This window comes from Neovison vison, chromosome 14 (assembly GCF_020171115.1).
Source record: "Neovison vison isolate M4711 chromosome 14, ASM_NN_V1, whole genome shotgun sequence".
Classification (NCBI taxonomy): domain Eukaryota; kingdom Metazoa; phylum Chordata; class Mammalia; order Carnivora; family Mustelidae; genus Neogale; species Neogale vison.
In genome coordinates this window covers 45,483,390-45,498,438 of record NC_058104.1, presented here as the reverse complement: position 1 = coordinate 45,498,438, position 15,049 = coordinate 45,483,390, and positions in this window count along the sequence as shown.

Here is a 15,049-nt window from a genome sequence, read left to right as displayed (position 1 = left end):
CCCCAAAGCTTTCTTCTTTAACAGACGTAACACTGCAGTGAATCCCTCCTAAAGCACACTTCCCTCTCAGTGTTGGAAGCGTTATAGACGCAGAAACTAAGTGCGGAACACCACTGGTGGTGAACCTCCAATATGTGTTTGGCAGGCTTAAGCGCCATAGCTTGCCCTTTACTCAAAGGACCTAATGTGCCCCTAGTTCGTCCCTGTTCTATCTTCATTCCAAAAGGAGAAACACTGTTATGAATGAGTACTCACCTAAAGTAGGTTCCCTGAGCAGATACCTTCCTACGCCTCCCCTCCAAGGGGCCTGTATGAGACACTTCATGATTGCTACCCAGACACATTGTAGAGTTTTCAACTGAGCACAGATGCATCCCCTTCGTGAAAAATTACTGTAGCACAGTTCCCTTATATATTGGAAGTGTTTAAGAGAAGAGGTAGACACTGTGGAACATCACCGGTGTTGTAATTCCAGTATGCATCATAGAGGCCTAAGTGCCTTACCCTGTACTTCACTCACGGTTTGCAACGTTCTCTCTGTCCGTCCTTGTTCTATCATCTTTTCTCCACTGGAAAGACACTGTGAGAAGTGACACTCCGCCTGAAGGAGTTTCCCTTAAACAGAACATGCTATAGTCTAACGGTTAGACGTCTGTGAATGGAAAGCTATGTGCGCCTAATGCGGTTAACACAGAGTCAGTCCCAAAAGCTTCCTTCTTTAACAGACGTAACACTGCAGTGAATCCCTCCTAAAGCACAATTCCCTCTCAGTGTAGGAAGCGTTTTAGACGCAGAAACCAAGTGAGGATCACCACTGGTGGTGAACATCCAATATGTGTTGCTATAGTCCAATGGTTAAACGTCTTTGAATGGAAAGCTATGTGCGCCTAATGCGGTTACCACAGAGTCAGTCCCAAAAGCTTCCTTCTTTAACAGACCTAACACTGCAGTGAATCCCTCCTAAAGCACACTTCCCTCTCAGTGTTGGAAGCGTTTTAGACTCAGAAACTAAGTGCGGATCACCACTGGTGGTGAACATCCAATATGTGTTTGTCAGGCTAAGCGCCATAGCCTGCCCTTTACTCACAGTACCTACTGTGCCCGTAGTCTTTCCCTTTTCTATCTTCATCTTCAATGGAGAAACACTGTTACGAATCAGTAAGCACGTGAAGTACGTTCCCAGAGCAGATACCTTCCTCCGCATCCCCTCTAAGGGGTGTGTATGAGACACTTCATGACTGCTACCCAGACACGTCCTACACTTTCCAACTGAGCACAGACGCTTCCCTGTTGTGAGAACTTGCTGTAGAACAGTTCCCTCAAATATTGGAAGTGTTTTGAGAAGTGGTAGACACTGTGGAACATCCCAAGTGTTGAACTTCCAGTATGCATCATAGAGGCCTAAATGCCTGACCCTTTCCTTCACCAACGGGTTGTAACATTCTCTCTGCTCCGTCCTTGTTCTATCTTCTTTCCTCCACTGGAAAGACACTGTTAGAAGGGACATTCCTCATGAAGATGTTTCCCTTACACAGAACTTGCTATAGTCCAACGGATAGACGTCAGAGACTGGAAAGCTATGTGCGCCTATTGTGGTTACCAAAGAGTCAGTCCCCAAAGCTTTCTTCTTTAACAGACGTAACACTGCAGTGAATCCCTCCTAAAGCACACTTCCCTCTCAGTGTTGGAAGCGTTATAGACGCAGAAACTAAGTGCGGAACACCACTGGTGGTGAACCTCCAATATGTGTTTGGCAGGCTTAAGCGCCATAGCTTGCCCTTTACTCAAAGGACCTAATGTGCCCCTAGTTCGTCCCTGTTCTATCTTCATTCCAAAAGGAGAAACACTGTTATGAATGAGTACGCACCTGAAGTAGGTTCCCTGAGCAGATACCTTCCTACGCCTCCCCTCCAAGGGGCCTGTATGAGACACTTCATGATTGCTACCCAGACACATTGTAGAGTTTTCAACTGAGCACAGATGCATCCCCTTCGTGAAAAATTACTGTAGCACAGTTCCCTTATATATTGGAAGTGTTTAAGAGAAGAGGTAGACACTGTGGAACATCACCGGTGTTGTAATTCCAGTATGCATCATAGAGGCCTAAGTGCCTTACCCTCTACTTCACTCACGGTTTGCAACGTTCTCTCTGTCCGTCCTTGTTCTATCATCTTTCCTCCACTGGAAAGACACTGTGAGAAGTGACATTCCGCCTGAAGGAGTTTCCCTTAAACAGAACATGCTATAGTCTAACGGTTAGACGTCTGTGAATGGAAAGCTATGTGCGCCTATTGCGGTTACCACAGAGTCAGTCCCAAAAGCTTCCTTCTTTAACAGACGTAACACTGCAGTGAATCCCTCCTAAAGCACACTTCCCTCTCAGTGTAGGAAGCGTTTTAGACGCAAAAACCAAGTGCGGATCACCACTGGTGGTGAACATCCAATATGTGTTTGGTAGGCTTAAGCGCCATAGCCTGCCCTTTACTCACAGTACCTAATGTGCCCATAGTCAGTCCCTGTTCTATCTGCATATCTCAAAGGAGAAACGCTGTTATGAATGAGTATGCAACTGAAGTAGGTTCGCTGCGCAGATACTTTCCTTTGCATCCCCTCTAAGGGGCCTGTAGGAGAGACTTCATGATTGCTAACCCGACACGTCCTAGAGTTTCCAACTGAGTACAGACGCATCCCTGTCGTGAGATATTACTGTAGCACCGTTCCCTCATATATTGGAAGTGTTTTGAGAGGTGGTAGACGCTGTGGAACATCCCAGGTGTAGAACTTCCAGTATGCATCATAGAGGCCTAAATGCCTTACCCTTTACTTCACCAAAGGGTTTAATATTCTCTGTGCTCCGTCCTTGTTCTATCTTCTTTCCTCCACTGGAAAGACAAAGTGAGAAATGACCTTCCGCATGAAGGAGTTTCCCTTAAACTGAATTTGCTAGAGTCCAATGGTTAAACGTCTTTGAATGGAAAGCTATGTGCGCCTAATGCGGTTACCACAGAGTCAGTCCCAAAAGCTTCCTTCTTTAAAAGACCTAACACTGCAGTGAATCCCTCCTAAAGCACACTTCCCTCTCAGTGTTGGAAGCGTTTTAGACGCAGAAACTAAGTGCGGATCACCACTGGTGGTGAACATCCAATATGTGTTTGTCAGGCTAAGCGCCATAGCCTGCCCTTTACTCACAGTACCTACTGTGCCCGTAGTCTTTCCCTTTTCTGTCTTCATCTTCAAAGGAGAAACACTGTTACAAATGAGTAAGCACGTGAAGTACGTTCCCAGAGCAGATACCTTCCTCCGCATCCCCTCTAAGGGGTCTGTATGAGACACTTCATGACTGCTACCCAGACACGTCCTACACTTTCCAACTGAGCACAGACGCTTCCCTGTTGTGAGAACTTGCTGTAGAACAGTTCCCTCAAATATTGGAAGTGTTTTGAGAAGTGGTAGACACTGTGGAACATCCCAAGTGTTGAACTTCCAGTATGCATCATAGAGGCCTAAATGCCTGACCCTTTCCTTCACCAACGGGTTGTAACATTCTCTCTGCTCCGTCCTTGTTCTATCTTCTTTCCTCCACTGGAAAGACACTGTTAGAAGGGACATTCCTCATGAAGATGTTTCCCTTACACAGAACTTGCTATAGTCCAACGGATAGACGTCAGAGACTGGAAAGCTATGTGCGCCTATTGTGGTTACCAAAGAGTCAGTCCCCAAAGCTTTCTTCTTTAACAGACGTAACACTGCAGTGAATCCCTCCTAAAGCACACTTCCCTCTCAGTGTTGGAAGCGTTATAGACGCAGAAACTAAGTGCGGAACACCACTGGTGGTGAACCTCCAATATGTGTTTGGCAGGCTTAAGCGCCATAGCTTGCCCTTTACTCAAAGGACCTAATGTGCCCCTAGTTCGTCCCTGTTCTATCTTCATTCCAAAAGGAGAAACACTGTTATGAATGAGTACGCACCTAAAGTAGGTTCCCTGAGCAGATACCTTCCTACGCCTCCCCTCCAAGGGGCCTGTATGAGACACTTCATGATTGCTACCCAGACACATTGTAGAGTTTTCAACTGAGCACAGATGCATCTCTTTCGTGAAAAATTACTGTAGCACAGTTCCCTTTTATATTGGAAGTGTTTAAGAGAAGAGGTAGACACAGTGGAACATCACCGGTGTTGTAATTCCAGTATGCATCATAGAGGCCTAAGTGCCTTACCCTCTACTTCACTCACGGTTTGCAACGTTCTCTCTGTCCGTCCTTGTTCTATCATCTTTCCTCCACTGGAAAGACACTGTGAGAAGTGACATTCCGCCTGAAGGAGTTTCCCTTAAACAGAACATGCTATAGTCTAACGGTTAGACGTCTGTGAATGGAAAGCTATGTGCGCCTATTACGGTTACCACAGAGTCAGTCCCAAAAGCTTCCTTCTTTAACAGACGTAACACTGCAGTGAATCCCTCCTAAAGCACACTTCCCTCTCAGTGTAGGAAGCGTTTTAGACGCAGAAACCAAGTGAGGATCACCACTGGTGGTGAACATCCAATATGTGTTGCTATAGTCCAATGGTTAAACGTCTTTGAATGGAAAGCTATGTGCGCCTAATGCGGTTACCACAGAGTCAGTCCCAAAAGCTTCCTTCTTTAAAAGACCTAACACTGCAGTGAATCCCTCCTAAAGCACACTTCCCTCTCAGTGTTGGAAGCGTTTTAGACGCAGAAACTAAGTGCGGATCACCACTGGTGGTGAACATCCAATATGTGTTTGTCAGGCTAAGCGCCATAGCCTGCCCTTTACTCACAGTACCTACTGTGCCCGTAGTCTTTCCCTTTTCTATCTTCATCTTCAAAGGAGAAACACTGTTACGAATCAGTAAGCACGTGAAGTACGTTCCCAGAGCAGATACCTTCCTCCGCATCCCCTCTAAGGGGTCTGTATGAGACACTTCATGACTGCTACCCAGACACGTCCTACACTTTCCAACTGAGCACAGACGCTTCCCTGTTGTGAGAACTTGCTGTAGAACAGTTCCCTCAAATATTGGAAGTGTTTTGAGTAGTGGTAGACACTGTGGAACATCCCAAGTGTTGAACTTCCAGTATGCATCATAGAGGCCTAAATGCCTGACCCTTTCCTTCACCAACGGGTTGTAACATTCTCTCTGCTCCGTCCTTGTTCTAGCTTCTTTCCTCCACTGGAAAGACACTGTTAGAAGGGACATTCCTCATGAAGATGTTTCCCTTACACAGAACTTGCTATAGTCCAACGGATAGACGTCAGAGACTGGAAAGCTATGTGCGCCTATTGTGGTTACCAAAGAGTCAGTCCCCAAAGCTTTCTTCTTTAACAGACGTAACACTGCAGTGAATCCCTCCTAAAGCACACTTCCCTCTCAGTGTTGGAAGCGTTATAGACGCAGAAACTAAGTGCGGAACACCACTGGTGGTGAACCTCCAATATGTGTTTGGCAGGCTTAAGCGCCATAGCTTGCCCTTTACTCAAAGGACCTAATGTGCCCCTAGTTCGTCCCTGTTCTATCTTCATTCCAAAAGGAGAAACACTGTTATGAATGAGTACGCACCTGAAGTAGGTTCCCTGAGCAGATACCTTCCTACGCCTCCCCTCCAAGGGGCCTGTATGAGACACTTCATGATTGCTACCCAGACACATTGTAGAGTTTTCAACTGAGCACAGATGCATCCCCTTCGTGAAAAATTACTGTAGCACAGTTCCCTTATATACTGGAAGTGTTTAAGAGAAGAGGTAGACACTGTGGAACATCACCGGTGTTGTAATTCCAGTATGCATCATAGAGGCCTAAGTGCCTTACCCTCTACTTCACTCACGGTTTGCAACGTTCTCTCTGTCCGTCCTTGTTCTATCATCTTTTCTCCACTGGAAAGACACTGTGAGAAGTGACATTCCTCCTGAAGGAGTTTCCCTTAAACAGAACATGCTATAGTCTAACGGTTAGACGTCTGTGAATGGAAAGCTATGTGCGCCTATTGCGGTTACCACAGAGTCAGTCCCAAAAGCAACCTTCTTTAACAGACGTAACACTGCAGTGAATCCCTCCTAAAGCACACTTCCCTCTCAGTGTAGGAAGCGTTTTAGACGCAGAAACCAAGTGCGGATCACCACTGGTGGTGAACATCCAATATGTGTTTGGTAGGCTTAAGCGCCATAGCCTGCCCTTTACTCACAGTACCTAATGTGCCCCTAGTCAGTACCTGTTCTATCTCCATATCTCAAAGGAGAAACGCTGTTAAAAATGAGCATGCAACTGAAGTAGGTTCGCTGAACAGATACTTTCCTTTGCATCCCCTCTAAGGGGCCTGTAGGAGAGACTTCATGATTGCTAACCCGACACGTCCTAGAGTTTCCAACTGAGTACAGACGCATCCCTGTCGTGAGAACTTACTGTAGCACCGTTCCCTCATATATGGGAAGTGTTTTGAGAGGTGGTAGACGCTGTGGAACATCCCAGGTGTAGAACTTCCAGTATGCATCATAGAGGCCTAAATGCCTTACCCTTTACTTCACCAAAGGGTTTAATATTCTCTGTGCTCCGTCCTTGTTCTATCTTCTTTCCTCCACTGGAAAGACAAAGTGAGAAATGACCTTCCGCATGAAGGAGTTTCCCTTAAACTGAATTTGCTATAGTCCAATGGTTAAACGTCTTTGAATGGAAAGCTATGTGCGCCTAATGCGGTTACCACAGAGTCAGTCCCAAAAGCTTCCTTCTTTAAAAGACCTAACACTGCAGTGAATCCCTCCTAAAGCACACTTCCCTCTCAGTGTTGGAAGCGTTTTAGACGCAGAAACTAAGTGCGGATCACCACTGGTGGTGAACATCCAATATGTGTTTGTCAGGCTAAGCGCCATAGCCTGCCCTTTACTCACAGTACCTACTGTGCCCGTAGTCTTTCCCTTTTCTGTCTTCATCTTCAAAGGAGAAACACTGTTACGAATGAGTAAGCACGTGAAGTACGTTCCCAGAGCAGATACCTTCCTCCGCATCCCCTCTAAGGGGTCTGTATGAGACACTTCATGACTGCTACCCAGACACGTCCTACACTTTCCAACTGAGCACAGACGCTTCCCTGTCGTGAGAACTTGCTGTAGAACAGTTCCCTCAAATATTGGAAGTGTTTTGAGAAGTGGTAGACACTGTGGAACATCCCAAGTGTTGAACTTCCAGTATGCATCATAGAGGCCTAAATGCCTGACCCTTTCCTTCACCAACGGGTTGTAACATTCTCTCTGCTCCGTCCTTGTTCTATCTTCTTTCCTCCACTGGAAAGACACTGTTAGAAGGGACATTCCTCATGAAGATGTTTCCCTTACACAGAACTTGCTATAGTCCAACGGATAGACGTCAGAGACTGGAAAGCTATGTGCGCCTATTGTGGTTACCAAAGAGTCAGTCCCCAAAGCTTTCTTCTTTAACAGACGTAACACTGCAGTGAATCCCTCCTAAAGCACACTTCCCTCTCAGTGTTGGAAGCGTTATAGACGCAGAAACTAAGTGCGGAACACCACTGGTGGTGAACCTCCAATATGTGTTTGGCAGGCTTAAGCGCCATAGCTTGCCCTTTACTCAAAGGACCTAATGTGCCCCTAGTTCGTCCCTGTTCTATCTTCATTCCAAAAGGAGAAACACTGTTATGAATGAGTACGCACCTAAAGTAGGTTCCCTGAGCAGATACCTTCCTACGCCTCCCCTCCAAGGGGCCTGTATGAGACACTTCATGATTGCTACCCAGACACATTGTAGAGTTTTCAACTGAGCACAGATGCATCTCTTTCGTGAAAAATTACTGTAGCACAGTTCCCTTTTATATTGGAAGTGTTTAAGAGAAGAGGTAGACACAGTGGAACATCACCGGTGTTGTAATTCCAGTATGCATCATAGAGGCCTAAGTGCCTTACCCTCTACTTCACTCACGGTTTGCAACGTTCTCTCTGTCCGTCCTTGTTCTATCATCTTTCCTCCACTGGAAAGACACTGTGAGAAGTGACATTCCGCCTGAAGGAGTTTCCCTTAAACAGAACATGCTATAGTCTAACGGTTAGACGTCTGTGAATGGAAAGCTATGTGCGCCTATTACGGTTACCACAGAGTCAGTCCCAAAAGCTTCCTTCTTTAACAGACGTAACACTGCAGTGAATCCCTCCTAAAGCACACTTCCCTCTCAGTGTAGGAAGCGTTTTAGACGCAGAAACCAAGTGAGGATCACCACTGGTGGTGAACATCCAATATGTGTTGCTATAGTCCAATGGTTAAACGTCTTTGAATGGAAAGCTATGTGCGCCTAATGCGGTTACCACAGAGTCAGTCCCAAAAGCTTCCTTCTTTAAAAGACCTAACACTGCAGTGAATCCCTCCTAAAGCACACTTCCCTCTCAGTGTTGGAAGCGTTTTAGACGCAGAAACTAAGTGCGGATCACCACTGGTGGTGAACATCCAATATGTGTTTGTCAGGCTAAGCGCCATAGCCTGCCCTTTACTCACAGTACCTACTGTGCCCGTAGTCTTTCCCTTTTCTATCTTCATCTTCAAAGGAGAAACACTGTTACGAATGAGTAAGCACGTGAAGTACGTTCCCAGAGCAGATACCTTCCTCCGCATCCCCTCTAAGGGGTCTGTATGAGACACTTCATGACTGCTACCCAGACACGTCCTACACTTTCCAACTGAGCACAGACGCTTCCCTGTTGTGAGAACTTGCTGTAGAACAGTTCCCTCAAATATTGGAAGTGTTTTGAGTAGTGGTAGACACTGTGGAACATCCCAAGTGTTGAACTTCCAGTATGCATCATAGAGGCCTAAATGCCTGACCCTTTCCTTCACCAACGGGTTGTAACATTCTCTCTGCTCCGTCCTTGTTCTAGCTTCTTTCCTCCACTGGAAAGACACTGTTAGAAGGGACATTCCTCATGAAGATGTTTCCCTTACACAGAACTTGCTATAGTCCAACGGATAGACGTCAGAGACTGGAAAGCTATGTGCGCCTATTGTGGTTACCAAAGAGTCAGTCCCCAAAGCTTTCTTCTTTAACAGACGTAACACTGCAGTGAATCCCTCCTAAAGCACACTTCCCTCTCAGTGTTGGAAGCGTTATAGACGCAGAAACTAAGTGCGGAACACCACTGGTGGTGAACCTCCAATATGTGTTTGGCAGGCTTAAGCGCCATAGCTTGCCCTTTACTCAAAGGACCTAATGTGCCCCTAGTTCGTCCCTGTTCTATCTTCATTCCAAAAGGAGAAACACTGTTATGAATGAGTACGCACCTGAAGTAGGTTCCCTGAGCAGATACCTTCCTACGCCTCCCCTCCAAGGGGCCTGTATGAGACACTTCATGATTGCTACCCAGACACATTGTAGAGTTTTCAACTGAGCACAGATGCATCCCCTTCGTGAAAAATTACTGTAGCACAGTTCCCTTATATACTGGAAGTGTTTAAGAGAAGAGGTAGACACTGTGGAACATCACCGGTGTTGTAATTCCAGTATGCATCATAGAGGCCTAAGTGCCTTACCCTCCACTTCACTCACGGTTTGCAACGTTCTCTCTGTCCGTCCTTGTTCTATCATCTTTCCTCCACTGGAAAGACACTGTGAGAAGTGACATTCCGCCTGAAGGAGTTTCCCTTAAACAGAACATGCTATAGTCTAACGGTTAGACGTCTGTGAATGGAAAGCTATGTGCGCCTATTGCGGTTACCACAGAGTCAGTCCCAAAAGCTTCCTTCTTTAACAGACGTAACACTGCAGTGAATCCCTCCTAAAGCACACTTCCCTCTCAGTGTAGGAAGCGTTTTAGACGCAAAAACCAAGTGCGGATCACCACTGGTGGTGAACATCCAATATGTGTTTGGTAGGCTTAAGCGCCATAGCCTGCCCTTTACTCACAGTACCTAATGTGCCCCTAGTCAGTCCCTGTTCTATCTGCATATCTCAAAGGAGAAACGCTGTTATGAATGAGTATGCAACTGAAGTAGGTTCGCTGCGCAGATACTTTCCTTTGCATCCCCTCTAAGGGACCTGTAGGAGAGACTTCATGATTGCTAACCCGACACGTCCTAGAGTTTCCAACTGAGTACAGACGCATCCCTGTCGTGAGATATTACTGTAGCACCGTTCCCTCATATATGGGAAGTGTTTTGAGAGGTGGTAGACGCTGTGGAACATCCCAGGTGTAGAACTTCCAGTATGCATCATAGAGGCCTAAATGCCTTACCCTTTACTTCACCAAAGGGTTTAATATTCTCTGTGCTCCGTCCTTGTTCTATCTTCTTTCCTCCACTGGAAAGACAAAGTGAGAAATGACCTTCCGCATGAAGGAGTTTCCCTTAAACTGAATTTGCTATAGTCCAATGGTTAAACGTCTTTGAATGGAAAGCTATGTGCGCCTAATGCGGTTACCACAGAGTCAGTCCCAAAAGCTTCCTTCTTTAAAAGACCTAACACTGCAGTGAATCCCTCCTAAAGCACACTTCCCTCTCAGTGTTGGAAGCGTTTTAGACGCAGAAACTAAGTGCGGATCACCACTGGTGGTGAACATCCAATATGTGTTTGTCAGGCTAAGCGCCATAGCCTGCCCTTTACTCACAGTACCTACTGTGCCCGTAGTCTTTCCCTTTTCTATCTTCATCTTCAAAGGAGAAACACTGTTACGAATGAGTAAGCACGTGAAGTACGTTCCCAGAGCAGATACCTTCCTCCGCATCCCCTCTAAGGGGTCTGTATGAGACACTTCATGACTGCTACCCAGACACGTCCTACACTTTCCAACTGAGCACAGACGCTTCCCTGTTGTGAGAACTTGCTGTAGAACAGTTCCCTCAAATATTGGTAGTGTTTTGAGAAGTGGTAGACATTGTGGAACATCCCAAGTGTTGAACTTCCAGTATGCATCATAGAGGCCTAAATGCCTGACCCTTTCCTTCACCAACGGGTTGTAACATTCTCTCTGCTCCGTCCTTGTTCTAGCTTCTTTCCTCCACTGGAAAGACACTGTTAGAAGGGACATTCCTCGTGAAGATGTTTCCCTTACACAGAACTTGCTATAGTCCAACGGATAGACGTCAGAGACTGGAAAGCTATGTGCGCCTATTGTGGTTACCAAAGAGTCAGTCCCCAAAGCTTTCTTCTTTAACAGACGTAACACTGCAGTGAATCCCTCCTAAAGCACACTTCCCTCTCAGTGTTGGAAGCGTTATAGACGCAGAAACTAAGTGCGGAACACCACTGGTGGTGAACCTCCAATATGTGTTTGGCAGGCTTAAGCGCCATAGCTTGCCCTTTACTCAAAGGACCTAATGTGCCCCTAGTTCGTCCCTGTTCTATCTTCATTCCAAAAGGAGAAACACTGTTATGAATGAGTACGCACCTGAAGTAGGTTCCCTGAGCAGATACCTTCCTACGCCTCCCCTCCAAGGGGCCTGTATGAGACACTTCATGATTGCTACCCAGACACATTGTAGAGTTTTCAACTGAGCACAGATGCATCTCTTTCGTGAAAAATTACTGTAGCACAGTTCCCTTTTATATTGGAAGTGTTTAAGAGAAGAGGTAGACACAGTGGAACATCACCGGTGTTGTAATTCCAGTATGCATCATAGAGGCCTAAGTGCCTTACCCTCTACTTCACTCACGGTTTGCAACGTTCTCTCTGTCCGTCCTTGTTCTATCATCTTTCCTCCACTGGAAAGACACTGTGAGAAGTGACATTCCGCCTGAAGGAGTTTCCCTTAAACAGAACATGCTATAGTCTAACGGTTAGACGTCTGTGAATGGAAAGCTATGTGCGCCTATTACGGTTACCACAGAGTCAGTCCCAAAAGCTTCCTTCTTTAACAGACGTAACACTGCAGTGAATCCCTCCTAAAGCACAATTCCCTCTCAGTGTAGGAAGCGTTTTAGACGCAGAAACCAAGTGAGGATCACCACTGGTGGTGAACATCCAATATGTGTTGCTATAGTCCAATGGTTAAACGTCTTTGAATGGAAAGCTATGTGCGCCTAATGCGGTTACCACAGAGTCAGTCCCAAAAGCTTCCTTCTTTAACAGACCTAACACTGCAGTGAATCCCTCCTAAAGCACACTTCCCTCTCAGTGTTGGAAGCGTTTTAGACTCAGAAACTAAGTGCGGATCACCACTGGTGGTGAACATCCAATATGTGTTTGTCAGGCTAAGCGCCATAGCCTGCCCTTTACTCACAGTACCTACTGTGCCCGTAGTCTTTCCCTTTTCTATCTTCATCTTCAATGGAGAAACACTGTTACGAATCAGTAAGCACGTGAAGTACGTTCCCAGAGCAGATACCTTCCTCCGCATCCCCTCTAAGGGGTGTGTATGAGACACTTCATGACTGCTACCCAGACACGTCCTACACTTTCCAACTGAGCACAGACGCTTCCCTGTTGTGAGAACTTGCTGTAGAACAGTTCCCTCAAATATTGGAAGTGTTTTGAGAAGTGGTAGACACTGTGGAACATCCCAAGTGTTGAACTTCCAGTATGCATCATAGAGGCCTAAATGCCTGACCCTTTCCTTCACCAACGGGTTGTAACATTCTCTCTGCTCCGTCCTTGTTCTATCTTCTTTCCTCCACTGGAAAGACACTGTTAGAAGGGACATTCCTCATGAAGATGTTTCCCTTACACAGAACTTGCTATAGTCCAACGGATAGACGTCAGAGACTGGAAAGCTATGTGCGCCTATTGTGGTTACCAAAGAGTCAGTCCCCAAAGCTTTCTTCTTTAACAGACGTAACACTGCAGTGAATCCCTCCTAAAGCACACTTCCCTCTCAGTGTTGGAAGCGTTATAGACGCAGAAACTAAGTGCGGAACACCACTGGTGGTGAACCTCCAATATGTGTTTGGCAGGCTTAAGCGCCATAGCTTGCCCTTTACTCAAAGGACCTAATGTGCCCCTAGTTCGTCCCTGTTCTATCTTCATTCCAAAAGGAGAAACACTGTTATGAATGAGTACGCACCTGAAGTAGGTTCCCTGAGCAGATACCTTCCTACGCCTCCCCTCCAAGGGGCCTGTATGAGACACTTCATGATTGCTACCCAGACACATTGTAGAGTTTTCAACTGAGCACAGATGCATCCCCTTCGTGAAAAATTACTGTAGCACAGTTCCCTTATATATTGGAAGTGTTTAAGAGAAGAGGTAGACACTGTGGAACATCACCGGTGTTGTAATTCCAGTATGCATCATAGAGGCCTAAGTGCCTTACCCTCTACTTCACTCACGGTTTGCAACGTTCTCTCTGTCCGCCCTTGTTCTATCATCTTTCCTCCACTGGAAAGACACTGTGAGAAGTGACATTCCGCCTGAAGGAGTTTCCCTTAAACAGAACATGCTATAGTCTAACGGTTAGACGTCTGTGAATGGAAAGCTATGTGCGCCTATTGCGGTTACCACAGAGTCAGTCCCAAAAGCTTCCTTCTTTAACAGACGTAACACTGCAGTGAATCCCTCCTAAAGCACACTTCCCTCTCAGTGTAGGAAGCGTTTTAGACGCAAAAACCAAGTGCGGATCACCACTGGTGGTGAACATCCAATATGTGTTTGGTAGGCTTAAGCGCCATAGCCTGCCCTTTACTCACAGTACCTAATGTGCCCCTAGTCAGTCCCTGTTCTATCTCCATATCTCAAAGGAGAAACGCTGTTATGAATGAGTATGCAACTGAAGTAGGTTCGCTGCGCAGATACTTTCCTTTGCATCCCCTCTAAGGGGCCTGTAGGAGAGACTTCATGATTGCTAACCCGACACGTCCTAGAGTTTCCAACTGAGTACAGACGCATCCCTGTCGTGAGATATTACTGTAGCACCGTTCCCTCATATATTGGAAGTGTTTTGAGAGGTGGTAGACGCTGTGGAACATCCCAGGTGTAGAACTTCCAGTATGCATCATAGAGGCCTAAATGCCTTACCCTTTACTTCACCAAAGGGTTTAATATTCTCTGTGCTCCGTCCTTGTTCTATCTTCTTTCCTCCACTGGAAAGACAAAGTGAGAAATGACCTTCCGCATGAAGGAGTTTCCCTTAAACTGAATTTGCTAGAGTCCAATGGTTAAACGTCTTTGAATGGAAAGCTATGTGCGCCTAATGCGGTTACCACAGAGTCAGTCCCAAAAGCTTCCTTCTTTAAAAGACCTAACACTGCAGTGAATCCCTCCTAAAGCACACTTCCCTCTCAGTGTTGGAAGCGTTTTAGACGCAGAAACTAAGTGGGGATCACCACTGGTGGTGAACATCCAATATGTGTTTGTCAGGCTAAGCGCCATAGCCTGCCCTTTACTCACAGTACCTACTGTGCCCGTAGTCTTTCCCTTTTCTGTCTTCATCTTCAAAGGAGAAACACTGTTACGAATGAGTAAGCACGTGAAGTACGTTCCCAGAGCAGATACCTTCCTCCGCATCCCCTCTAAGGGGTCTGTATGAGACACTTCATGACTGCTACCCAGACACGTCCTACACTTTCCAACTGAGCACAGACGCTTCCCTGTTGTGAGAACTTGCTGTAGAACAGTTCCCTCAAATATTGGAAGTGTTTTGAGAAGTGGTAGACACTGTGGAACATCCCAAGTGTTGAACTTCCAGTATGCATCATAGAGGCCTAAATGCCTGACCCTTTCCTTCACCAACGGGTTGTAACATTCTCTCTGCTCCGTCCTTGTTCTATCTTCTTTCCTCCACTGGAAAGACACTGTTAGAAGGGACATTCCTCATGAAGATGTTTCCCTTACACAGAACTTGCTATAGTCCAACGGATAGACGTCAGAGACTGGAAAGCTATGTGCGCCTATTGTGGTTACCAAAGAGTCAGTCCCCAAAGCTTTCTTCTTTAACAGACGTAACACTGCAGTGAATCCCTCCTAAAGCACACTTCCCTCTCAGTGTTGGAAGCGTTATAGACGCAGAAACTAAGTGCGGAACACCACTGGTGGTGAACCTCCAATATGTGTTTGGCAGGCTTAAGCGCCATAGCTTGCCCTTTACTCAAAGGACCTAATGTGCCCC